The sequence below is a fragment of the Talpa occidentalis genome, unplaced genomic scaffold (assembly GCF_014898055.3).
Source record: "Talpa occidentalis isolate TD23 unplaced genomic scaffold, MPIMG_talOcc4v2.1 talOcc4.5, whole genome shotgun sequence".
Taxonomy (NCBI): Eukaryota; Metazoa; Chordata; class Mammalia; order Eulipotyphla; family Talpidae; genus Talpa; species Talpa occidentalis.
In genome coordinates this window covers 110320249-110345803 of record NW_023604861.1, presented here as the reverse complement: position 1 = coordinate 110345803, position 25555 = coordinate 110320249, and the positions used below count along the sequence as shown (strand labels likewise).

At 36.8% G+C, this 25555-nt stretch overlaps 1 pseudogene; it reads left to right on the top strand.

Annotated features, from left to right (window-relative positions):
* Positions 1-555: 555 nt before the first annotated feature.
* LOC119260013 (U6 spliceosomal RNA) lies at positions 556-654 on the top strand (annotated as a pseudogene).
* Positions 655-25555: the final 24901 nt, after the last annotated feature.

Sequence of the window (25555 nt, the reverse complement as noted above, 5' to 3'; positions counted from 1 at the left end):
GTAGGCAAGGCAAAGATCGCTCACCTACAAACCAGGGTAAAAACCAAATGTCATCAGATATTCTTGAAGTCTCCACTGAAGAATCCCCTTCAAACCGTACTTCTTGAATGTAAGTGGTTTCCCTACTCCCCTTGACGCCAACTTTTGGTGTTCCACCTTTGATGACTTGGATTCTACTCACTTTCTGTTCCTTACCTTGTTTCCTGTTTGCTAGATATGCTTTTCCCAAGATCCTAATATCTCTGTTGTGGACCCTGGGCTGGTAATTTGAACAAGATTTCTTGTTTCCTTGCTTGATAATTTAATTTGGGAACTATACTTAACTAGAGAAACATGGATTTTGCAATCTGGCAGACTAGGGTTTAAATCCTGACTGTACCACTAGCTGGCAGTCTGATTTGGGTAATAATGTACCTATTTAAGGACCAATTGTCTTTTTGGTAATGTAGGATATTAATATTCATCTCAAAGTATGTTTGTGAGTGGAAGTAGATAGTGGTGATGGTTGCACAGCATTGCATCACTGAAGTGTACACTTAAACATGGTTAAAATGGGTGTTCGCTTGATAGCACATATTCTAAACTAGAACATAAAGATTAACGTGGTGCCTGCACAAGGATGACATACAAATTCATGAGGCATTCATATGTTTAGGGAAATGGTTAAAATGGAAAAAAAAATTATGTTATGACCACATGACAAGAAAGGAAAAGATACGGTTGTGAGCGTTAGTCTTGCAGTGCCTGACACATACTCATAGTAGGCTCTCAACAAATGGTGGCTGCATAACATGAAATATTTTATGTCACAAGTAACAACAAAGCACAACTCAAACTGGTTTAAACAATAAGGAAATGTACTGGTTCATAAAATTGAAAAGTCCAGAGGTAAGGGAATGGCAGGTTTTTAGGTTAGTTTAAGTCATTAAGGAATATTTCTCTAAGTCTTCAGCCGTGAGGACTTAGCCACACCATAAGGGCTTGGCTTCTTTCCATCTTTCCCCTCTGCCTTCTGGATGCCAGCTTTATCCTAAGGCTAGTGTGATCACAAGATATCTGCCAATGACTCAAAAAAATATATCCCTTATCTAGGGAGAGTGACTTGGTCCCAGCAGTCCAGCAAGAATGCTTATATTCACTTACTTAAATCATATGCTTGCACTGGCACCATAGTCTGTTTGGTATAGGAAAGTGGAATGTGATGCTTGATTTAATCTAACCTGGGAGTGGGTCAGCTTGTCTGGAAGCTCATGGGCTGCCCCTGGAGTGGGTGTTTTCCTCAAATGAAAGTCAAGGTACTATAGAGAGGAGAAGGCGAGCTGAACTACTGAGAAGGCCACCCATAAGAATCTACTTTCATAGATATTATCATTACTATTGGCCCTGAGGTCTTGGCTATTTCTTTGGAAATCATTAGACAAACAAAAACTAAGAAAGTTCTTGTTTTGAGTAAACATTCTTTCTAGCAAATAAAGATCAATAAGTATAAAACTAAGTCTATTTCGGGCCTCCCCGGTGGCGCAGTGGTTGAGCGCTGGGTTGCAAAGCTGCCCGCAGCCTCTGCAGCACCGGTTCAATCCCCGGCTGCTCCCCGGGCCCTCCGGAGGAGGGTCCCGCATGGCGCGCAGATCTCTCCTGCCGCCCGCTGCTCCCCTCAGCAGTGTACTTCGGTCCCTCTGCCTGCTCTGCTCCCCGCTCTGGCTCTGGTGAATTCTCTCACCCTCCCGTGCTTCTGACTATACCCAGTGCTTGTATAAATAAATAAATAAATCCTTAAAAAAAAAACAAAAACAAAAACTAAGTCTATTTTAACTGAGCATCTGGAACATCACCCAAACAAACAGCAAAATGCACTGAATGAAGGGGTCTTGAGGGAATAAATGCCAGCCATGGAGGGCAAGGAGGAAACTAGAGAAGGCATCTTGCCAAAGTGCCAAACCCAGAGGGTGAGGTCAGTTGTTCTTTGCTGGAGCCAGGCTTTATAGAAGCCATTCCTGGGTCAGGACAAATGGACCAGTTAACAAGGGGAGGGGACATTCTTCAAAACAGAGTTGACAGAAGAAAGATCTGACTGAAACCTGATTTTGACTGCTCTGCCTACACCTTTACAGCTTCTTCAGACTCCTCTTTTTCTTTTCTGACCCAGCCTCCACCCCATCTGATGACTGGCCATTTTCTGATGCCAATTTTATTTTTGTCGTTTCTGCCAAGAAGGTTCTTTTACATTCCTTTGCCATACTTCATCTGGCTAACTCCTACTCATTGGTTAAAGCTTTAAATTCTGTCTTTTCTTCATAGGAAGGCCTATGCCATACCATAGCTGGCACACCTCCCATACCCAGACACTTACCACAGGGATTTAAATAATCCCTGCCTATAATCAATATCCAGCAAGCCAACAATTTGCTTACTTACTTGATCCTAATCCCTGTTTCTTCTCCCCTTCACCATATTAAAGCTTCTGAAGAGCAGAGACTTTAGTTATTTTTGGTTCCATGATGCCTAGCATGGTGTCAGGCACATAGTAGGAGTTTGAAAAGGAGGTAATTCCTTTAGTTCCATTGGACATCCTTTAACCCAGAGCTTCAGAAATACAATGGCACCTAAAGGCCAAAGTGTTCTGTCTACCTAGAAAGAAAAGAGCTTGGAATGAGGAGTTCAGGGACACATTAAAGATGTTTTGTAGCAGTTTGTAACCACACACTGGAAGTGATGAAGACCCAATCAAAAACTGCCAAGAAGTTCCCGAATGCCTCTTTCCCTCTCTGTTCTCTATCTTCAAATACTGTTCCTTTTCCCAAATTGTTAAAGGATATTTATTTGCCCTATTGAGTCACAGAGTGGTCACGATTTTTATGTTGTTGTTGTTGTTGTTTTTTCCCCAAGTCAGAGAATCAGGATGTCAGTATTACATGAAAGTGACCATTATGGTAGTTCAGACTTAGAAATGCTAGTTATTGGCATTTACAGAGTAAAGCAAGCCAGCTGAACTAAAGATCAGGTGCTCAGTAAACTTATTGTAATACTTCATTCCTGACCACAAAAAGCTCATATGACCTTTATGGGGGAGTCTGTATTCTGTTCAATTTATTTTTGCATTCTGAAACAGAGTCATCCATTACAGGAGAGGAGCCAATTATTGGGGAAACAGTAACACCTAATGACTATACTCTCTGGTATAAATTAAAAACATTTTAAATTTCTTATAGAATTAAAAAATATTTTAATGCGGCACTAAAATTAGATTAAATATGGTTTTCAATGTTTCATGAAGTAGAACACTCAGCCCTGTTTCTCTAGCAGACTGACTGAAAGGTCTTGTGCTTTGCCTGGTGGTTAGGTTTTAACAATATACTCAGGGGAAAGGTTAAAGAAGTGAGGGCTCACCTTAGTAACCTCTTGTAGATTTCTGATTATTAGGATTATTTGGAGGCATGTCCAGCCATAGGTGAATTTCCTGATATAACATAATGTATTTTTATGCCCTAACCTTGCATGCCCGATGTCCTTCCTGCTCGGTCCTTGTTCTCTGAATCTGTGCCTTTCTGACCACAGTTGGGGGCCATCATGCTTTCCTACATAATGATCAATATGCATACCTTTCTCTGACTCCTGTCACTCCTCACAGCCTTTCATAAGATTGATAATAACTTAATTCTAAAGATTACTTAAAAAATCATATTTAGTTTTTTCTCAATTCTCAGTGCTTCCTCCCTCCAATTTTAGTATCTCTGAAATTTGAATTAATTTTACAATCTTTTACTTTTTTCTCCTAAAAACATGGTTATTTCATTTTTGATTACTCTTATAGGCAGAAGTTTTAGAATTGGAGAGATGTGACATGAATGTACTTTTCTGGAAACTAAATATTTTCAAGTCAGAGAATGTTGCTGCATACAGAGATTTGAGCTATTGTACAGCTAAATCAAGCAGAAAAGAGCTTTTAGGTAAGAAAGTATGAATAGTTTAGACAAAACAAACTGTTGGTTTATTATCTAAACTAACTGTTGCCCAAATCATTAGTTTAATCTTCCATACTCCTTTATATTTTCTAATGTGGAGGATGAATGCAAAAGAAGTATGAAACTAAATGCCCCCATTATATAAAAAAATGGTGGATCTCAAACTTTCTATACTCATTGTCCTAAAGCTTAATATTTGTATTAACAGGTGGGGTTATAAACAGAACTCTCACAGGACATCCTTTATCTCAAGGCACCTCTAAGGTCTTCCTTGAAAGGATTGTAACTTGATTTCATCTATTGTCATATATTCTTGCTAAAGAATAGTTGTTGATCATCTTCTATGGAGAAGGGCAGAGGGTGAACACAACCCTGAACATACATGGGTCCTGCCCTGGAAAAATTGCTCAGAGGCCTCTGAGCCCCATTTGTGAGATGAAGCAAAATTATACAACATTTTCTAAAATATTTTGAGGGAGGCCATTTTAAGTTGAAGAAAAGCACTATTCTAGGTATTCCCATCCAAATTTTATAGAAAATCTTTTAATTGCTCCAAAGAGTGTCATTGTATGAGTTGAGGCCATGTCTTCTAGGAACATGTTGATAGGTATTTAATATATATATGTGTGCTTGTTTTGTGATATGCAGGGCCCTTTGCAGTACAGGACTCAGAGCAGGGACCTCTCTTGCCTGAGTCCAGTAGTGGCATTGCAGACAAATAGTAAATGTATGCTTTAATAATAACCTCTTAATATGCATGTGCAACATTTTTTGAAGTGCTTCCACATTTATGATTTCTTTTGATCTTCACAATAACCTATGCACTAGATAGAGCAATTAGAGATGAGAAAAAGAGGTCTAGAGAGGTTAAGTGATTTATCTAAAATTACACATCTAATTAGTGGTAGAGCTAAGAGTAGAACCTAGATCTCCACACACAGGTCTTCTGTTTACTATGTTATACCATGCTGCCTGCTTCATGTTTCTGAAATAAGGAGAACTGACAGCTGGGCAGGTTGCATCCCAACATTTTTCATCCCTTAAAACCCTTTGGATTTTAGAAGAGAAAAATATAGGGCAATGAATGGGAGGAAAAAAGCCATATACGTTTTCATATCTAAATCCACATGGGACCAATATATACTTTTTGACTAATGTTTCAGAAACTAGAGATTTATCTCCTTTCAGCAAAGGTTCACTCAAGTAATACAGAATAAATCTTCTGAAGAGCGAGGATCACATTCTTAAACCTCTCATAAGATACTAAATTCAACTCTGGGAACATAAACTTTGGGAGCATCTTCTCAGAATCAGGGCTTTGGAAAGCTTACCTTTTAGTGTAAATTACAGAACCTAGAGATACAAAACAGTGTGAAATGTATATAATCCTCTTGGAATCATGCACATCAGGTTTCTTGCTGATTCTTCTGTACAATTTGATTCGAACTGCCTTGGTGCCTCTGCCCTCTGCTTAGGTAGAAGACTCATGACTTCAAGTTCTTACTAAAATCACCTTTTCTCTGTAATTTTTAGTATTTGAATTTAGGCTGCATCTTACAGTCAATGGCATCTTAGATGAAACAGTACATAGGGAACTGTTAATGACTGTTATTACCTTGGGTGAGCGCTGTATTGCTTGCACTCTCTACAATAAAGTGCAGTATTTTTTATAATGAAAACAAATTAAAAAAGTTTTAGACACAAAATCTTATGTGGTTTATAACACTATCTCTTAGTACAAAAGAATACCAAGAGTAATACCAGTAATTAACATTTCATAAGGTTTTATATTCATAATGGATTTCATAAGCCCCCACAAGTTAGCAATAGACTTGATACTACTGAGATATTCCTCACAGTAGTTAGCTATGAATTATCCATGATAGAAACACTCCTTAGAGTTCCCTGGTACTCACCATATTATACTGCAATTATAATTGTTTACTTGGTCATTTTCTACCCTCCAGAGTGAGCTTTCCTTGAGGGCAGTCACTGTGCTCAGTCATTTTTGTGCCTTCAGTTTCAAAAAGAGCTGAGTCTACCACGTCTGTAAAATGAACATATGAAAAGACTATAGGCATTCAATAATATTTTTAATGTTATTTCCATCTATGCAATATAATGCTTGCCTTTAGAGTGGGTGATTATTCTCCGTAGGATATGCTTGTTCATTTTTCTTTTGTGGGTAGTGGATGGCAAAGCACAAGCAGGAAGTATTATTTTAAGAAGTGTCTCTATATTACCTCCTCAGGCATATACGACTTCAGCTTTCTGTTGTCAAATCTGCTAATCTATCTAATTATTGTGTAAGCAGGTAAAGAAAATCACTTTCCAACTTGCTACTAAATTAAATATCTTGCCGAGACAGGTTTGTGTAGGGGGAGTTTGAATTTTTATTATTTAAATCAGATGGAAAGAGTTTGCCAATGAAAGTGTCTCATCTGGTCTTTAAACTGTGGTATCACCTTTATATAGAGGAAGTCTGTTGGGGAGAATGTTCTCAGTTCCTAAAGCATCATATTAAAGGATTAAGCACAGGCTCTAGTACATGAACAAAAATAAAAATATTTAACAACTAATGTAATTGGAGAAAAAATTTGCAAATCTCGTATCTAACAAAGGATTAACATCCACAAAATACAAAGGATACCTGCAATTCAACAATACAAAAACACAACTCAATTAAAAACTGAGCAAAGGACTCATTTAAGAAGATAAATAGATGACAGATAAGTACATGAAATGATGTTCAAAAATACAACTCATTAGAGAAATGCAAATGAAAATGGTAAGATACTATTAGGATAGTGTGTATATATACTGTATATGTGTGTGTGTGTGTGCGTGTATATATATATGAAAATGTAACAAGTGTTGGAGAGGATATGGGAGGAATTAGAACCCTTGTGCACTATTAGAAAAATACCAAGGGTGAAGCCTTTGTAGAAAACAGTATGGACAGCCCTCAAAAGATTAAATAGGCAATTACCACATGATCTAGCAATTTTACTAATTGATGTGTGCCAAAAAAAGGAAAATAGGGACTTACTTAAACAGATATTTGTACAACAATGTTTATAGCAGCATTACCCAAAATAGTCAAAAGGAGGAAACTGAAATGTACCCTAACAGATGAATAGATAAGCAAAATATAGTTTATATATATAACTATTATTCGGCCTTAAAAAGAAAGGAAATTCCAATGCATGATAAAACATAAATGAACTTTGAAGATGATGTGCTAAGTGAAATCAACAAGAATGAAAGTATAAATGCTGTATTGTCCACCTTTATGAAATATAATAAATTAGTCAAATTCATAGGGACAGAAAATAGAATGATGGTTTCTAGAGCTGCAAGAGAGAGAGGAAGGGGATATTGTTTAATATGTAGAGTCTGAGTTTGGGAGATTAAAAAAAGTTCTGGAAATAGAACAATTATTGATGAAATTCATATGGAATCACCAAAAACCAGTCACGAAATGGGTAGAAAGCTAAAAAGAAACTTCTCCAAAGAGGAAATGCAAATGGCCAACAGGCATATGAAAAAATGTTCAACATCACTTGTAATCAGGGAAATGCAAATCAAAACTACAATGAGATACCATCTTACACCAGTGAGAATGGTACATATTAAAAAAACTAGCAACAACAAATGTTGGTGAGGTTGTGGAGAAAAAGGAACTCTCCTGCACTGCTGATGGGAGTGCAAACTAGTCCAACCACTATGGGGAGCTGTGTGGAGATTTCTTGACCTACTAAACATAGAGCTTCCATATGATCCAGCAATTCCACTCCTAGGTATTTACCCAAAGGACACAGAAACATTAATTCTAAAGAGCACCTGCATCCCTATGTTTATAGCAGCACTATTTACAATATCTAAGCTATGGAAACAACCCAAATGCCCAAAAATAGATGACTGGATCAAGAAGATGTGGTATATATACACAAACAAAAAAGATAAACACATGCAGTTTCCTGCAACATGGATGGAGCTAGAAGGGATCATGCTCTATGAAGTAAGTCAGAAAGAAAAAAAAATACCGGATGGTCTCACTCATAGCAGGAACTTAGAAAACCTAAATAGGAGACCAGGAAAAAGACAATTAATACAAAGTAAAAATCAAAATCAACAAACAACTATAAACCAGAGACACACTACGGGGGGAGGGGGGCAGGGATGGGGAGAGGAAGGATTAGGGTCAAAATAAGGGGGGGGGTGCAATTGTATGGGGAATATAACCAAAATGAAAATGCATGCATTGTGCAAAAATGAAAAATGATGTAAGAATTATATAAAATAAAATATTAAAAAAAAAGTTCTGGAGATGGATGGTGGGGATATTTACACAATAAAGTGAATGTACAAAGGCCCATAAAATATACATGGAAATGGTTAAAATGGTAAATTTTTTATGTATATTTTACCAAAATAAAAATACTTGATATTTCCCTTGCCTTTTAAAAAGCACTTTTATTTGCTGTATTTAAATTGTTCCTCAAATCATTCCTGAAAGACAGGCAGGCAGTTATCCTGATTTGGTTTAAGTGAATATTGAAAACAAAACTATAAGTGTCAGGGTCAAAATTAGGACCCAAAACTTAAGGTCCAGGGCCATTTCTTCTCTACCAAATCTTTCACAGAAGGGTTCTTGGACCTTGACAATTGATGTTGACATTTACCGGCAAATAAATACCCAGCTTTCATTTGGAGTGTATATATAAAGCCTGACTCCAAAGAATGATCTTGAAAGGGTTTTCTGGAGAATGTGGGCAAAACAACAGGCACAGAAACCATTATCAAGTATGCACCTTTCCTTTGTCAAAACAGTAATATAGTGAAGATCAACACAGAAATATGAGAACTGAAGCAACAATCAGGAAAAGCTCAGTAGTCATTTGTTAATTTATTATCATAGCTCATTCCTTTCTGAACAGCTGTTAAGGACAATACCTTGTTGGGCTGGAATTTTAATTTTGTCAAACATTCCTTAAAGTTCATTCGTAAGCTACTAGGTGATTCTTGAGAATGTCTGTATTGTGGTTAAATCAGAGTTTTATAATTGCCATGTAATGTAATTGATCTGTATCAGATAGGCTCTTTGAAAAATAGTTACAATTTTAAAAAATAGACATGAAGAATAACAAAATAGATTTTTATTGTACAACTGTGTGTTTGCATTGTTAATTCAGTCCCGTAAAAGCTTTTCAGTAAATTAATTACAGCTAAGAATCAGAAGGGACTATAAAGCAAAAACTGCAGAGGACTCACAACCAGCTGTTTTTTAAAAATGGAACACTGGTTTTTATTTTTAAGTATTCAACAAACAGTCCTGAAGCACATCCTCAAGAATCTTAATCACATATTTTTGGTGGACTATGAAGTTTCTTTTGTGTACTGAAGAAGGAAAATATTCGTCATATAATATTAATATATTCTAGTGTCTTTAGATTATTTTTATGGCAGGCTAATGTTAGACGACACAGGGTCTAAAAACTGTCACAACATCAGAACCTCTGCTACTGGTTCTGGGTCTCGTTACCCGCTGCTACAAATGGAAACAAAAGTGTTCAAGTGCACAACTGAGGGGTACTCAGGAATCTGCCAAACTTGCATACTCTAAAGGGGTCTGGCTATCCATGTGCATAAAGGCAAAGCACTCTTTGTGTGAAAGAACTTTGATAGAATTAGTGTGCTTAGAGAGGGAAGAGAAGAAAGGATATTTGTGTCCCAATAAAACACTCCAAATCATCCATCTATAGTATAGAACAGTGATGACCTGTCTGAAATATGTTTCCCCGACTAAACTGATTTGACTCATTTTTGTATTCCAGTGCATACTCCTGACACATAACAAATACGCATCACATTTCCTAAGGAACGAGTAATTGTTCAACATTAAAATATATTCTTTAGTTTTCAAGAAGAATCTTCTCATAGATCTATTAAATAGTGAATGGTACTTAAATTGGCATTGGATTTAAAAAACAGAATTATTCAGAATCATGCTTGCTTTAGATTTTGTAACCACTAAAAGCAAACTCTGGGTGTTATTGAGGATCTAGAACTGTATATCATATACTACATAGCATGATACCCAGAGGCTTCCTGGTCAGGAATCAAGTGCTGTGCCTTGCCGGGTGATGTCCTGGCTACACAGCTTGCTTATGCTGTAAGTTAAGACTACTTGTGTGTGGAGAAAAATCTTTACTTTTATTTGTTTGTTTTCAATCAAGACCTGTAAGTTCTGCTAATTGGTGAAGTGGAAAGGATTAACGATCTTTAATCACTGTTAGAATGAAAAATGCCCTTATTGTTTTCCTGTCTCTAATAACCTTGTTCCATCTGTGTCCAGGAAACAGTCACAAGTCAGCTAAGTAAAAATCTTTCAGTTGTTCTTTACAAACAAGTATTTACTGGGAGATCATTGACTCTTGCCTGGCTGCTGCAGAGAAAGCTAATGACGGGGAGTAGGGGGGTTTCGTGGGGGTCAGGGACACTGTAGCAATGGGTTTGGAGGAATTTGTTCCAGGAGGAAGCTGGCAAAAAAACCCTGATCTCAGGCAATTTTATGTGCTGTCCTGAGTCACTAGTACAATTAGAATTAGTTAAACATTGTATTTGATCATTTTGTACCTTCATTTCAGTCTCATGCAAGGTAGCAGAGGCATTATCTCTGATGTAGTGGAAAAGTGAGGCAGCAAGAGGTCAAGTGTCTTGCCTGATCAGTGACTGATCAAGATGAAAACTCAGGTACTACTAGTTCAGTGCTCTTTCCACTGGCCTTTTCTTCCAAACTATCTGCTTCCTTCAAGATTTTTTTTTAATTGCATGTGTATAGGGAGAGAACTAGAAATGTTTTATATAACCGTGACATGGAGTGTCAGCTCTATGTTCAGCACTGAGGTAGAAACAAAGAAATAGAAAACACTGTCCTTGTCTTCAGGATATTTATAACCTATTTGGGAGTAAACAAAGAAGATGTAAACAAACAAAAACATGTGGTAAAATGAAAAACATCATGTCACAAAACTGTAGATGCCAAGAATACTTACCAGTTTTTTTCCTGTTGCTAAAATATTTATAAGATTTATACTAGGGACAGTGTTCTCCTCAACTCAGAAAAAAATGGCTCCTTTACCATTTGTTACTGATCTAAACTCTCACACACTACCCTTGCAATTAAAGTTATCTTAGTCTCATCTAGATTAAATAGTCTCTGTGCTTTAACAGTCTATTTTGATTTAAAATTGTCTCTAGCTAGTAAATATTCATCAATCCAAAGTTGTTTAAGTCCCCAACAAAACTGTTTCTCCCCTCCCCTCCTCCCTCTTAACGTGGTATGATATGCCTGGGATACTCACCAGTCCTCATGGTATTGGATGGGGGGTAGGGGCTGGAGGGGGCAGGGGGGGTGTGTTGGTTTCACTGCATGGCAACTGGTCTGGTTGATATGTGCTGTTTCCTAACTGATGCTTAGCTAATTTTTGGATTCCACCTGGAGGGGCCCCGTCTATGTCACAGTGGAAACAAGACCAGTTTGGGATTGCTGTTCTGTCTCACTTATCTAGTCATAGCCCACTCCTGCTCTCTCTGGCCCCCCTCTTTACCTCCTACTAGCATGGGCTCTCCCTGAGCTCTCTCCTCCTAGGTTTCTTTTCGGGGGAGGATAGTGTGACAAAGGCGTTTTTGCCTTTAGCTTATCTGCCTCTCTAGGAATTTAGACCAGTGAGTAGAGGTTAGAATGCACCTATTTGTCTACTTCCCTTTCCCCTAATCATCTGAACCAAAATTCCCACTCCCTCAAGTACATTTCTCTCAGCTTGAGATTTTTCTACTCCTGACTTTTAGTAAAACTTGCTGATACAGTCAATGGGCTATATCTCTTTTTATTTTTTAAAGTTTTTGTTTTTTTTTTTAAAGAGGCACGTATTTTATTTATTTATTTGTTTGTTTGTTTATACATGCACTGGGTACAGTCAGAAGCGCTGGAGGGTGAGAGAATTCACCAGAGCCAGAGCAGGGAGCAGAGCAGGCAGACTGACGAGGTACACTGCTGAGGGGAGCAGCGGGCGGCAGGAGAGAGAGGTCTGCGCGCCATGTGGGACCCTCGCCTGGCGGCCGGGGATCGAACCGGCACCGCAGAGGCCGCGGGGAGCTTCACAACCCAGCGCTCAACCGCTGCGCCAGCGGGGAGGCCCTATATCTCTTTTTATATTAATGGGAAATAAAACCATTAATCTTCCTCTGTTTTCAAAATTCAGTTTTCAGAACTCCTAATGTCTGACCAAAATTCTTATTTTAGAAACCAAAAACTGAATAGTCACTCTTTTTCCATTCTTTGCATTCCTCTTGTAAGAATCCTAATTGACTAAGGAAAAAGAATTCTCTGTACAGAATGAGGTTCATGACAGACATACAAGGAAGTGCAAAAGAGAGAAATGCATTAATATCAATATAAAATATTTTTCCTGTGACATATGCTTAGAAAAATAACCTGGAAATATATACGCTAAAATGTTAATACTCCTCCTTGGGTTGTGGTTTTCAAGTTATTTACTCTTTATGTTCTCTTGTATTCTCTGAATTTAAAAAGTACATGTGTATTGGTTTTGGAAACAGAAAAGCTAATAAAAATATTTCCATTGACTGGGGTGAAGGGGAAGTTAAATAACATGGAACTACGCATATAAGAAATATCTCAACTGTGCACCAAACTTACTGCCAAATAAATGATTTAGCCATGATTGTGACTAATCCTTTCTGAATCACACCTTTTCTTTTTTAAAAAATTGAATGAGGTACAATTCATATGTCATAAATTCTACATTTTAAAGTGTACTTTAAAGTGTAAAGTGTACATTTTAAACTTTGCATTTAAAGTGGTTTTAGTATATTTGTTGGGGGAAAAATATGTCCTGAATGAACTCCACCCACTGCTATTTTATAGATTCCACTCACCCCCACACCAAAGGGATCCTACAAGCCAAAGATTACAATTCCCATCATGCCATGAATTGGCCATGAGTCTTGACTTCCTGAAGTGGGGGTTGCTGGGAACTAAGGGTGGAGTTAAGCAGCCATGTTGGTATAAAACTGAACTCATGTGGGCTTGTGGTCTCTTGATTTTGCTTGCCTTCAGCATCCACTTAGAGTGGACTCACATAGTGTTATTGGCATATATATATTATATATCATATACATATATACATACACATAACATACATATACATATACATATACGATATACATTCTACACTGTTCCCCCGGCATATTCACAAAGTTGAATTTATCATTATATACTTCTAAAACATTTTCATCTCTCCAAAAATATATCTCAGGTCCATTAACAGTCACTCCCTATTTTCCCTTCCCTCAGTCCTTGGCAACCACTGATCTACTTTTTGTTTCTACAGATTTGCCTATTCTCAACATTTCATGTAAATAAAATCATACAATATGTGGCCTTTTGTGTTTGGTTTCTTTCATGTAGCATAATGTTTTCAAGGTTCATCTATGATGAATTATATTTTATTTGACCTCCTTTTCTGAAAAATATTTCCTTCATTCTGCAACAATATTCATACTGGTATGGTCCCTTGCTGTATGGTCCCTAAGAAGCAAAAAAGTCCGACTATCTCTTATTCCAAAGTTACATTACCTGCTCTATGATTAGGCTCAGTGGAATAGAAAATTAATCACAATTAGCCATAGAAAGTTATATTTGATTTTGTAAGACATTATAATATGGGAGTGGCAAGGAGAAAAAAGTAGGAATAGTATTAAACTAATGGTCGAACTTCTTTGGAATTTAAGGCTGATATTAACAGCTTATAGGGAAAGTAACCCAAGAGCATGCTCATGACTGTAAACAGATTGGACACTATATTTTATTGTGTATAATAAACTTTGTCAAGCAGATATTAACAATATTGGATAAAGAAAGTGAATCTTTTTTTTATTTCATTTTATTTGTCAATAGTTCTAGATTTTGGTCAAGTCTTCAAGTGGAAATGATGACCAAGACTGGGATTCTCAATCCAAGTTTCCCATAACTCTATAGGATAAGAAACAAGGGTCATTCCAAGTCAATGTTTTTTAGTTGGAGGGAGGGGGTGATTCACAGATTCAGCCTGATGAGAGTTATAGACCCATTTCTGAAAAATGTTATTTATAATTTCTAAGCGTGCAAGTCTTTGGAACCATCCAAGGAAGCCAGAGTGTCTTAGTCAGCTCTGGCTGCTGTAACAAAATTCGATACACTGGTTAGCTTAAGCAACAAACATTTATTTCTCAAAGTTCTGGAGGTTGGAAAGTTCAAGATCTAGGTACTGACATATTCAGTGTCTGGTGAGAGTCATTTTCCTGTTTTTCAGATGGTCATCTTCTTGCTGTGTCCTCACTTTGGGGAGAGAGAGTTTTCTGTGTTTTATAAGGGCACTAATCCCATCATGAAGGCTCCACTCTAGTGACCTAAAAATCTAATTCTAGCTACTTCTCAAAGGCCCCACTTGCAAATATCATCACTGTAGGGATAACACCTTCAATATATGAATTTTGGAGGTATACAAACATTTAGTCTATATTGCAGAAATAGTCTCCAGGTTGAGAATATCTGCTCAATGAAACTTCTTTATTACTATGGTTTCAGCACCAGGCCCAAGTCTTGTCTCTTTTCTTCTGATCATCTGGGTGAAACAACATAGCCTTTAAAGAACTTCTGGCTCTCTAGAAAAGCCTATATGTCTTCTGAATCCTGTTACAGGGACAGGAGGTAAACCTATGTGTTCTTTGTGATACACCATCTAGGTGAGGAATAAGGGAAGTGAACAAAAAGGAGTATGAGGATTTTGACATTACCTTTTCTCTGGTTACTACATCATGTTTTGTATATATGTATGTATCCTTGATTTCTTCCCCATGCTCCTCATTAGAGATTCTGTCCTTTGGGAGTGGTTTGAAGTGGGAAAAATCATTAGCTTCTTAGTATGGTTTGGAGGAAAAACTCTTGATAAGCAGTGGGTGGCTTCAACCAGAAACAGGACTAAATTTAGGGTAGATTTTAGGGTCAACAAGAAGGAAGTGACTCTGGGGAACAGGAGGAAACATCTGGAAGATATGGACTTGAACTGGAACAGCAGATCTTTCTCAATGGACAGTTTAAATCTTTGAATTCCCTTTGTTTCAGAATCTCAGGTTTATTAACCTTTAAAGACGTATATAAGTTAAACATTTGTTTGGTGTTGTTGGAAGTAAGAGGGCATTTTCTCAAATGAAAAAAGAGGAGGAACTCTTATTTCCACAGTGGCTGCTTTGGTTTGTCCTATTTATATGTAGTCCTCCTCTGCCTTACTTTGGCTTAGCTCCTACGAGTGGATGGATAGGTATGTCATCCCATTTCCTTGGAAATAACTTGAAAGATTCCTTTTTAAGTCTATCTCAGAGATGGGTATATGGATCCACCTCACCTACAGGAGACTCATGCTGGGATAAAGTTACCAAATGACTTTGTCTTAACTATTGAGTCATGGGTGATGCATGAGGAAGACACAGTAGGATTGAGAACTTCTAGTAGACTGATGTCAAAAGTTGATACTTGAGCCACTGAACATTATTTTAAATATAAACAAATATATGGGGCCTCCCCAGTGGTGCAGTGGGTTGAGCACTGTGCTGTGAAGCTGTCTGCAGCCTCTGCAGCACAGGTTCGAACCCGGCCTGCCTGCAAGAATCCCACATGGTGCAGCAGACCTCTCCTGTGCGCCCGCTGCTCCCCTCAGCAGTGTATTTCTGTTGTCTGCCTGTTCTGCTCCCTGCTCTGTCTCTGGTGAATCCTCTCACCCTCCCGCACCTCTGGCCTGTACCGCAGCTCTTGTATAAAAAACAAATAAATCTTAAAAAATAAATAAATAAATATGAACAAATATAATAATGGCAACCCAATAAGAGTTGTCAAGGTAAACAGTGATGTACATTTTGCTAAGATAGATGATATTTTTTCATTCCTCATCTTACTTGCCTTTGGGGACATCCTACTTGTGTGGTTTCTTCCTACTCCATAGTCTTTATGATTTAACCTTATCTTTCAAGTCTAAACACTTGGTATAGTTATTAAAAAAATACTCATGTCTGGTCCTTACACCAAGAAATTTTTATTCCATTTGCCCAAGTTGGAGTCCCATGTTTTTATTTTGTTTTTTGGAGGTAACATTGGTTTACATAATCACTTGTGTTTTAGAGGGATAGGATCTTCCCTTCCAGGTGATGTTACTACAACTCACCCACCACCAATGCACCCACAGCCCATTCCCACAGTCTTTTGTACTCACTCCTCACTTTGATCTCACTATTCCCCCTTCTCCCTGGTAGCCTCAGTTCTATAGTCAGTTTTCTAGGGTTTATTGTTAGTTTGGCTTTATTGGACCCTTTGTTTGGTATATCTATATTTCACATGCAAGTGACACCATCCTGTATTTATCTTTTTTCTTCTGACTTACTTTGCTTAGCATAATCCCTTCCAGCTCCATCCATATTGCTGCAATGGCAAGAGATTATCTTTTTTGAGAGCTAAGTAGTATTCCATTGTGTATATATACCACATCTTTCTGATCCACTCATCTGTATTTGAGCACTTACGTAGTTTCCATATTTTGGCTATAGCAAATAGTGCTGCATGTTTTCCTTTGAATTAGTATATTTGTATTGTTAAGGTAGATACCTAAGAAAGTAACTGTTGAGTTATATGGCTGATCCATTTTTAATATTTTTAGAAGCTTCTCTATTGTTTTTCATAGGGGTCAAACCAGTCTACAGTCTTACCAACAGCATAGAAGGATTCCTTTTTCTCCACATCCTTATCAGCACTGTTTCTGGTCTTGATATGAGTCATCCTCATAGGTGTGAGGCGGTATCTCATTGTAGATTTGGTTTGCATTTTCCTGATAGTAAGTGATGATGGTCATTTTTCCATGTTGACCATCTTTATGTCTTCTCTGGAGAACTGTCTGTTTAGTTCTTCTGCCCATTTAAAAAATTGGGTTATTCGTTTTCTTTTTACTGAGTTGTAAGAGTTCTTTGTAGGTATTGGATATCATAATCCTTTGTTGGATGTATGGTGTGAAAATATTTTCTCCCATTCAATAGGGTAGGTTTTGGTGACAGTTTCTTTCACTGTACAGAAGCTTTTAGTTTAATGTAGTCACATTTATTTACCTTTCCTTTTGTTTTCCTTATTCTGTTTTTTTTAAACTTTTGGATTGAAGTAGCATTCGTTTATGACATTATATAAATTCACATGCACATCATTATAAATCAACATCTGTATATTCAGATTTTTTTTAAGAGTTGAGAAGGTAAATTTTATGTCAAGTGCAATTTGTTACAGATAAAAAAAAAATGTAAAGCTCCTTAATAGCAACCAGAATAGAAATTTCAGACTTAATGTGTTGACAATACTCACATTTATACCACTAGCCTGTACCTTTCCCATGAGTTCAAGAATTTTCTAACTAGTTGATAGCTTGCCACTTTCTTAGGATAAGTTGCTAGGGATCTACTTTGAAATGAAGGAACATTTCTCCTAATCTCAAAATGACAGTGTTGAGGATAGGGTCCCCAATGAGTTTTGAGGTTAAATTTCCAGAAATAAAAGCCACATAAGAACCTGTGACATTCAGGTATACAGTGAGATGTGTTGGTGTACCCACTTTCTGTTTTCCCTTTGCCCTCTATTCCCTTATCTTGATGTCAGCCTTTACCTTGCAATGCTGGACCTAGGCAGCAGACAGAGGGGTGCTTCTAAGGGAGGTGGAGGGAGAAGTTTTTTTCTTTGCCAACTTGAGTGGGGTTCAGGGTCATATTTACTCTTCATATCATCTGGATTCTTCAAAAAATTATTTGGACCTTAGTTTTGATTTTTCTTTTTAGTAACAGTGATTTAACATTTTAGTATTTTTTAAAAAGTTAATTTCTTTCAGTCTAATTTCTTGAAAAAGTGGAAATAGTTCCAAGCCCTCAAATAAATTAGTCTGAGCCCAAAGGAAATCAGGCAGTGATCACAAAATAATAGAGGTCAAAAATCAAAAACAGAGGTTCATGTACTCCTTTCTATTCTTTAGTTTGATTCAACTCTTGTGGGAATTTGTGTCTCTGGGAAAGCTAAGAGTGTAACTGAGCTCTTGGTAATGGTCTCATTTTACTTCAGAAAATTCATGGCAGAGTAAGAAGGAATGGAGTCAATAAATGTGATTAATCAATAAATACTGAGCAAGTACCCACTACGAAGAAAGCATCGGGTTCCTGTGGATGGGTGGGGGTGTGGTCATATAAGGTCAGTAGAACTCCCTCTGCAACATTAAAATAACAGTCTACAAAGGCTGCAGTTTATTACAGTTAATCTCAAATATGAGATTGTATGTGAATATATGAACATAATTTAATGTAAGTTTAAGAAGAAGGAAAAAAGCTGTCATCATCTAAACCAGTTTAATCTAGCTTTTACAAAGGCTAGAAATAGTCAAACAGTAGAACCAAAGCAGATAATCATCTTTTAGTCTTTCAGAAGATTTCAATGCCTTCTGGCACTTCTCCAAGGATATCTGAACAGGACATTAAATGGCTGAGAAGCCAAAATTTTCAGTGTTTCATAACTGTAATCAGTCCTGTGTATTAATTTTTGGGAAGGATAAATTATGAAAACTTTCATATTAAGGCAAACAGTTCTGTGGCTGTATGGGTATTTAAAATTTTTTTTTTCTCCTTTAGTTTTTGGTGGGAGGACATAAGAGACTTTTAGTTAATGTTTTTGTTTTTGTTTTTAAAATGAAGAAAAGAAAATTCTTCACTGGCACACAGCAAACTTTCCCATAAAACTCTCCTTGGCCATGGACTAAGTACAACACACACACTGCCAAGAGGGGTTTTATGGCTTCCCTTTCTCCCCCTGCAAAGGAAAAAAAATGAGCACAGGATCAAAATAAAACTAGAATGAAAACCATATTTCTGCTTCATTGGTTGGGCTTCCATCTGCTTCTTAATAATTACTATAAAGGTTTGATTTTTTAAAAGAAATCAAATATGTACCTTCTTTCTCCCTCTGCTTCCAGAAGAGACAGTGACCATGGGAATTCTGTATACTGAGATGCCCCTGCTGTGATCAGGCATATTTATAAACCTCACTGATTTGGCCAGTAGCTCCCAGGTTTCCATGTGTGAAACACATGGCTGACACAATCCTGTTATAGACAGGGTTTTGCCCTGTCTTAACAGACTCGTGATCATCTGAGTGATGAGGATTTGGGGAGGAGGGTGATTCTGCTTGGTCGTAAGTATCAACTCTGGCTTGGGAAGCCCAGGACCACTAACTGCTTCCAACATTAAAATAATAATCCACTCTGCTGATTAGGTCAATCACCTACCTGACAGAGAAATCAGATGAAATAAGGGTTGTTTTGGTTTTTTTTTTTTTCTGCTAAGGGGAACAGCCTCACAAGGATGAGATTCAGAGAAGTAAACAAATACTTTAATGTATTTCTCATATTCCTAATTTTAAGGAGAATTGACTCCCCCTTTGCCTTCCTTGAACCTCAATTTCCTACTTTAGAAAGTGAGGAGGATTATTAATTATTATAGAGTAAAATACATTTGTTTTCTTGTAGTAATTTATCTTTCATATTGTGACTATAAACATTTTGTTTAAATTTTGTGGGGATTGGGGAAAAATTTTGTAAGTATAATGTAGTGGGGAAAATATCAGTAGATTCCACTTTTAAAGAATCTAATACTACTCTATTAGATTAGTACTACTCTATTAGCAAGAATAACTAAACAAATTAAATGTCAAAAGATAAAAGCAAAGATATTTATAACATCTATAATAGCTAAGGATTGATATGCTTTACTAAAAAGAAGTTCTTATGTAGCAATAAGAAAAGATCCCTAATTACTCATTATAAAAGTGGGCAAACAAGGCAATCTTTTTTTTATGTTTAATATATATTATTTTATATAAATCTTACATCATTTTTAATTTTTATTTTTATTTATTTATTTATTTTATAGAGGCATGCTTTATTTATTTATTTGTTTGTTTGTTTTGTTTATACATGCACTGGGTACAGTCAGAAGCGCGGGAGGGTGAGAGAATTCACCAGAGCCAGAGCGGGGAGCAGAGCAGGCAGAAGGACCGAAGTACACTGCCGAGGGGAGCAGCGGGCGGCGGGAGAGGTCTGCGCACCATGTGGGACCCTCCTCTGGTGGCCGGGGAGCAGCCGGGGATCGAACCCGCGTTGCAGAGGCTGCGGGCAGCTTCGCAACCCAGCGCTCAACCACTGTGCCACGGGGGAGGCCCTCATTTTTCATTTTTGCACAATGTATGCATTTTCATTTTGGTTATATTCCCCATACAATTGTACCCCCCTTATTTTGACCCTAATCTCTCCTCTTCCTCCCCCCCCATAGTGTGTCTCTGGTTTATAGTTGCTTGTTGATTTTGATTTTTCCTTTGTCATAATTAGTTTTTTTCCTGGTCCCTTATTTGGGTTTTCTAGATTCCTGCTATGAGTGAGACCATCCGGTATTTTTCTTTTTCTTTCTGGCTTATTTCACTGAGCATGATCCCTTCCAGCTCCATCCATGTTGCTGCAAATGACATGAGTTTATCTTTTTTTGATTGCTGAGTAATATTCCATTGTGTATATATATACCACATCATCTTGATCCAGTCATCTATTTTTGGGCTTTTGGTTTGTTTCCATAGCTTACCTATTGTAAATAGTGCTGCTATAAACATAGGGATGCAGGTGCCCTTTGGAATTAATGTTTCTGTGTCCTTTGGGTAAATACCTAGGAGTGGAATTGCTGGATCATATGGAAGCTCTATGTTTAGTAGGTAGAGGAGTCTCCACACAGCTTTCCATAGTGGTTGGACCAGTTTGCACTCCCACCAGCAGTGCAGGAGAGTTCCTTTTTCACCACATCCTCACCAACATTTGTTGTTGCTCGTTTTTTTAATATGTGCTATTCTCACTGGTGTAAGATGGTATCTCATTGTGGTTTTGATTTGCATTTCCCTGATTACAAGTGAAAACAAGGCAATCTTGAAGAACAAGCTAAGGAACTTATACTATCAGATAGCATAGACTTTGTGTGATAATGACACAATATACAAAATGACCAATCAATGGAATAGAGGGGAGAAAAAAAATATGTGTATATATATGTGTGTGTGTGTGTGTACATATATATTATATGTATACATATTATATATTTATACATGTACACATATATATAAAACCATTTGATTTATGACAAAGGCAATAATATTGTAAGGTAGAAAGTAAAAGATAGCCTCTTATTAAATGTTGCTAGATTTTAACTTTAGCCTTGATAAAACATGTATTAATGGAAAATGAACTATTTTTTTAAAGCCTAAAAAAGGGAAAATCTGCTAACAAATTAATACAGAATATTATGATTTCCATTAAGGCTTTAAAAGTTATGTGTACACATAAATGCTGGATAATGACTGAGACTTAATTGGAACAAAACTAAAAGTCATTAGAGTGAAAAGGAGAATTAACAGAAATTAAAAATTAAAAACAACCCCATAGTGGAAATGTTTTAAATCTAGATTGTGGGGGTTATACAACTGTATGTATTAACTAAAAATTATCTAATTCTATGCTCTCCATTATGGTAGCTACTAGTCACATGTGGCTGTTTACATTAGTTAAAATGAAATTATGACAAAGCTAAGATAATAAAAACAATGTGGTGCTGGCATAAGCATCTGTATCTTTATTCGTGTGTCAATGGAACAGAATTGAGTGTACAGAAAGAAACCAATATATCTGTGATTAATTGAGTGGTGCCAAGACCATTCGATGATGAATATTCTTCAACAAGAAAATTCATCTCTTCAACAAATGTTGTTGGGGGCAACTGGATAGTCACATGAAAAATAATGAAGTTGAACCACTACCTCACACAATATGCAAATATTAACTCAAAAATAGATCAAAGACATAAATGTAAGAGCTAAAATTATAAAATTCCTACAAGAAAACATGAAGGTAAATCTTTGTAACCTTGAATTTGGCAATGGACTTCTGAATATGTCACCAAAAGTACAAACATCAAAAAATAGATAGGATTCCATGAAAATTAAAAATTTTTGTTCAGCAAAATATATTACTTAGGGCCTCCCTGGTGGCACAGGTGGTTGAGCGCTGCACTGTGAAGCTGTCCACAGCCTCTGCAGCACGGGTTCGATCCTGGCTGGCCGGCGAGAATCCCACATGGTGCAGCACACCTCTCCTGTCTCGCCCGCTGCTCCCCTCAGCAGTGTGTTTTGTCAGTCTGCCTGTTCTGTTCCCTGCTCTGTCTCTGGTGAATCCTCTAACCCTCCCACGCATCTGGCCTGTACCCTGGTTCTTGTATAAAAATAAATAAATCTTTTTTTAAAAAAGTATATCACTTAAAGAATGAAAAATAAATGCGAGGAAATATTTGCAAACCACATATCTCATAAGGGTATGGTATCCAGAATATGTAAAGAACTCTTGTAACTTAACAAAAAAAGACAAACAGTCCAACTCCAAAATTGGCAAAGGACCAAGTAGGTATTTCTATCAGGACAATATATGTGACCTGTAAGTACAACTTATTGAAAGGTGCTCAACTTTATTAGGCATCAGAGAAATGCAAATCAGAAGCATAATGAGATATAATGTTGAACCCATGGGGGGAAAGTTATAATTTCATTTCATTTTATTTTTAAAGATTTGTTTATTTATATATAGAAGAACTGGGATACAGGCCAGAGGTACAGGAGGTGAGAGGACTCACCAGAGACAGAGCTGGGAACAGAACAGGCAGACTGACCAAAATACACTGATGAGGGGAGCAGCAGGTGAGGCACGAGAGGTCTGCTGTGCCATGTGGATAGCTCCCTGGCCAGCGGATGGAACTAGTGCCACAGAGACTGAAGACAACTTTAGAGCACTGCTCAACCCCTTGTACCATCAGGGAGGCCCACATTATAATTTTAAAAAAGAAAATAACTTGGTGAAGATTTGGAGAAATTGAAGTGCTTATACAATGCTGGTGGAAATGTAAACAGGTACAGGTACTATAGAAAACAGTTTAGCAGTTTCACAAAAAGTTAAAGATAGAACTACCATATGACGAAACAATTCCATTCCTAGGAACACACAAGAAAACCTGAAAACAGATATTCAAACAAAAATTGTCATAAATGTTTACAGCAGCATTATCTATAATAATCAAAAAATGGATACAACCTAAAATGTCCATTAATTGATAAATGGATAAATAAAATGCAGTATTTTGTTGAAAAAAATAAAGGATGACTGACACATGCTAAAACATGGGTGAACCTTGAAAACATGTTAAGTGAAAGAAGTGAGACACAAAATGTCACATATTGTATAATTCTATTTATATGAAATATCCAGAATAGGTGATGATAAAGAGTCAGAAAAAGATAAGTGGTCTGTCTTCGTGAATGTCTCATGTAAACTTGAGAAGAATGTGCATTCTGCTATTGTTGAATGAGTATTCTATAAGTATCAATTAGATCTACTTGCTTGACGGAGCTGTTCAGCTCAACTATATTGTCATTTTCTTTCTATTGTATCTGTAAGTTACTAATAGAGGGGTGTTCAAATTTCCAACTATAATAGTGGAGTTGTCTGTTTTTCCTTGCAGTTCTATCAATTTTTGCCGCACATATTTTGATGCTCTGTTGTTAGGCACATCCACACTAGGATTGTTGTATTTTCTTGGATAATTGACCTCTTTATTATTAATAATTTCCTTGATATTACTGACATTTATATCAATAATATTATTAATGTCATCCCAATTCTATAATTTTCCTTGTTCTGAAGTTGACTTTGTCTGAAATTAATATAGCTACTTCAGTTTTCTTTTGATTAGTGTTACCAGGATATGTCTTTCTCCACCCCTTTACTTTCAAAATCTGTATGTTTTATTTTTTTATGTTCAAGCTGCATTTAAAGTGAGCTTCTTGCAGACAACATATGGTTTTTATCTATCTCTCAATCTCTGTCTTTTAATTGGCATGCTTAGACCATTCAAAGTTAAAGTGACTATTGTTATAACTGGATTAATATCTACCATATTTGCAACTGTTTTCTATTCATTGCACATGTTCTGTTTTCTTTAATTTTTTACTGAAGTAGCATTGCATTGTAACATTATATATAAGTTTCAGGTGTGTATTCACCCCTTTTTCCTCTGTTTTCTCTGGTTCTAATTAGGAATTTTATATGATTCTATTTTCTCTTAGAAAATCAATTATATTTTATATTACTTTTAAAAAATATTTGCCCTAGAATTTGCAATATACAATTGCAATTAATCTAAATCTGTTTTAATTTTTTAAATTATGTTTATTGAAGTAGCATTGATGTACAACACTATATATTTCAGGGGTATAGGTTCACACCTTTGCAAATGTATTGTCTCACACCATGCCAACCACCAAAGCACCAGAACTCTTCCACTACAGTCTCTTGAGCCCTCCCACCTTTCATCCCATTCTGCCTTCTGGTAGCCTCAGTTCTGCTGTCAGATTTCAAGGGGTTGTTTTTATCTAGTGCTTTTGTTTGTTTGTTTGGGTTTTTTTGTAGCCCACATATGAGTGAAATTATTCAGTGTTTGTCTTTCTCCTACTGATTTATCTTGCTTAATATAATCCCTCTAAGCCTATTTTTAAATAACATTGTTCTGCTTTCCATAGGTAATACAGGTACTTTATAACAGAATATGCATATTTATACCCACATGTTCTCTTACAATGTTGCTGCCATCCATTTCACTTATTCATAAAATATAATCACCTAATTTATTATTGCTATTGCTATTTCTTAAAGCAATTATATATGAGATCAAAAGAATAACACAACATAAACTTTAAAAAAAATCTCATTAGCTCATTCTTTTTTCTTTTTTTAAAATGTAGACCTATATAATTTTCCTTTTCTCTGAAGAAAATTTAAAAACATTTCTTGCTATGATAGGTCTATTGGTGACAAATTCTCACTTTAATCATCTGGAAAAGTATTTCTTCTTCACTTTTGAAGAATAATTTCATTGAGTACAGAATTCTAGTTTAGTAGTTTTTCTTTCTTTCAACACTTTAAATATTTCACTACATGGGCCTCCCCTGGTGGTGCAGGCGGTTGAGTGCCGTGCTGTGAAGCTGTCCACAGCCTCTGCAGCGCCAGTTTGATCCCGGCCAGCCTGCGAGGGTCCCACATGGCACAGCAGACTTCTCCTGTCTTGCCCACTGCTCCCCTCAGCAGTGTGTTTCATCAATCTGCCTGTCCTGTTCCCCACTCTGTCTCTGGTGAATCCTCTCACCCTCCCGCGCATCTGGCCCATACCCCAGTTCTTGTATAAATAAATAAATAATTAAAAAAAATATTTCACTACATTCTCTGCTTGCGTGCATGATTTCTAAGAAGTCTGATGTAATTCTTAACTTTGTTCCATGACAATTAAGGTTTTTTTTTTTTTTAGGATTCTTTTTCCCAAAGATAATT